Here is a 2,757-nt window from a genome sequence, read left to right as displayed (position 1 = left end):
TCAAATTATAAATTTTAATTAGTAAAATTTTGCAATTTGCCTGTTTTACATTTTGGTTCCAATTTAAGATTTCATTTGAAAAAAGCTAAAATAATTGAAAACCACAGCAAAAGCCAAAGGGAAGCAGGGTAGTTGAATTCATGTTTGTGTATATATGCATATACTAATCACTGCATTCATCTGATCATTTAAATTCATTAAACCCCTCCTATGTGACATCGACTGTATCGTGGGCTAGAGATTGAGAACTTAATAGAACACAGACTCTGACATCTATGTCAGGGACTCCATTTTGGTAAATGGCAACCACAATTCAGTAAGATGTTCAGGCTGAAAGCCCTGTTGTCATTCTTGAATAGTATGTTTCTCATGCATCCTATTTGTAATCCATCAGCAAAGCATTTTGGGTTTCCCTTTACAGCACTACCTGACTTTAACCTCTTTTCATGTTCTTCATTAACCTCATCCTAGTTCCAGCCAACATCATCTTCCACACTTATCCTTCTGTATGGTTTCTTCCCATATGGTAGCCAAAATGATTTAAAAAGAAGAACATAAAGGAGGTCATGACATTCTGTTCGTTTTAGCTCTTCCATGGCTGTATAGTACTTTTCTTATTTACTTTTTAAATGGTATTATTTTATGTGCAAAAAATGAACAAATGTTGTACCCATAAATTCTACTTTCCAAAAACAGGAGCTTTTTAAAAAGAAAATCACATAATAGCTTTTAAAAGGCACTGGAATTGCTCTCCTTCTAGATCATTGCTCGGCTAGAAAAATAAAGTTTTTTCTACCAGGAATCACAGGTTAGAACTGAATATTCTCCAAATTGGAAATTCTAGAGTGTAGGGTCACTCCAGGCAAAGATTACTCAGTTCTCATCCTCAACTACCTATCAGAAGGGTTAAACCAGGTCAAAACAGTCCAGCATAATTAGGTTTCATCAAACAATGTCATGATGTTCTTCTAAGATGCAAATAAACCAAACAGGAAATACTAAAATCAAAATAATATTTGACACTGTCATACAAATTGTCAGTTCCTTGTTGTATCCCCCCTTCTGTAACATTAATAAAGGGAATATTTTACTGCAGAGAATATTTTATTTTATACATCACTAGCCACGAATTTTTGCCATTAGTTATTATACAAATGCTGCCTATGCCATTATCCAAATGGCATAAGCATTTTATGTCCACAATTCACTTCTATAGTTATAAGTCGAATTTTCATGATTTATGTAAGTACATCTATCAGTGGAGATTTAACACTGAGATGCAATCTAACACCTGTATATCTGATGTTTTGTAGGAAAGATATATTTTAATCTCTTTTCATTTAAGTGATCTTACGTAAAAAATAAAGTAATAATTTAGCAGTTCCAAGTCTCCAAAGGGCATTTTCAAGTGTACATAAAAGAAATGATTACAGAGATGTTTAAGAAGCATCTTCATGTCCACATTCCCTTGTAACTGCTGTACCATTTTCTCTTCCAACTGCTTCCCTTGCCTGCAAGAGGGGCTCGGATAAGATGGATGTTTTGCTTGACTTCTTTGATATCCTGAACTTTCTGTAGCTCTTTATTCTTCTTCAATCTGTTCATTATACATTTAGCTTGGCATTTCTGTTTGATCTCTTCAACTCTCTTCGTGGCATCAATAGTTTTATTCCATAGCTCTCGCGGGTATGTGATAGGTTCATTTCTACATTTTTCAAATTCAAATGGATTATGTACTGTAAGTTTTTACCAGCTGCTTTCCGGAATGCTTTGGTCACCCAACTTTGCGAGGATTGCGCTTCTTTTCAAAGTTTTTATGACATTTAGATTTACAAAATCTGAACACCTTGCAATCATTTTGGACAAACATCATGCCGTGGCCAGGGTAGATGGGCCCTGAATAGAAATAACGCTTTTTTTTTTTTTTTTTTTTTTTTTTTTTTGAGACGGAGTCTCGCTCTGTCGCCCAGGCTGGAGTGCAGTGGCCGGATCTCAGCTCACTGCAAGCTCCGCCTCCCGGGTTCACGCCATTCTCCTGCCTCGGCCTCCCAAGGTGCTGTGCTGGGATTATAGGCGTGAGCCACCGCTCCCGGCCAGAAATAACACTTTTGATATGCATGTTGAACGCATGTGGGTCTCCACTGACCAAAGGCGAACTTGAGAGTGGCTGTATATTACTATTCAAAAAATCCAAATTCCTGTTCCTCACATATAAAGTTTCTTTACAATCCAGCACCAATTCTCCCCCAACATAATTTTCTACCCTGCTGTTTCTCGAGATTGAATTCAGTCCAAGCATTCTGGCCTCCTTGATGTTTGCTGCACACCCCAACTATGTTTCCTCTTTAGTAACCTTGCCCTTGCTGGTCACTTAATTCAGGTCTCTGCTCAAAGTTACCCCAGGGAGGGTTTCCCCTGACTCATTTATGTTCTTCTCTATCACCTTACACTGTATTGTATATCTATTAGTTTGTAATCTACCTCCTTCACTTGAACATCAACTCCATGACTGCAAGGACTTCACTGTTTTGATGAATCTGGATGGATGGATGGATGGATGGATGGATGGATAGATGAGCTCTAGGTGAGTTGCTCCATTCTTTTTAGTCCTGATTCCTCCCTGACTGATATCTTCTGGACCAGTTTATTTTCTTTTTTCCCTCTGTGCCTCTGTGTTTGCATCTGTGAAATGAGCGGAAATTTCAAGCGGTGGGGCGGGGAGATTGTTAATGGCAGGCCTATTGGTTTCCTTCCTTT

General features: G+C 37.9%; 1 pseudogene; it reads right to left on the bottom strand.

The window, feature by feature from the left end:
- Positions 1 to 873: 873 nt before the first annotated feature.
- LOC140708970 (probable ribosome biogenesis protein RLP24 pseudogene) lies at positions 874 to 1,915 on the bottom strand (annotated as a pseudogene).
- Positions 1,916 to 2,757: the final 842 nt, after the last annotated feature.

This window comes from Chlorocebus sabaeus, chromosome 18, assembly GCF_047675955.1.
Source record: "Chlorocebus sabaeus isolate Y175 chromosome 18, mChlSab1.0.hap1, whole genome shotgun sequence".
Lineage (NCBI taxonomy): Eukaryota > Metazoa > Chordata > Mammalia > Primates > Cercopithecidae > Chlorocebus > Chlorocebus sabaeus.
Note: the sequence above shows the minus strand (reverse complement) of the source record. Positions and strands in the feature narration are given on the sequence as shown.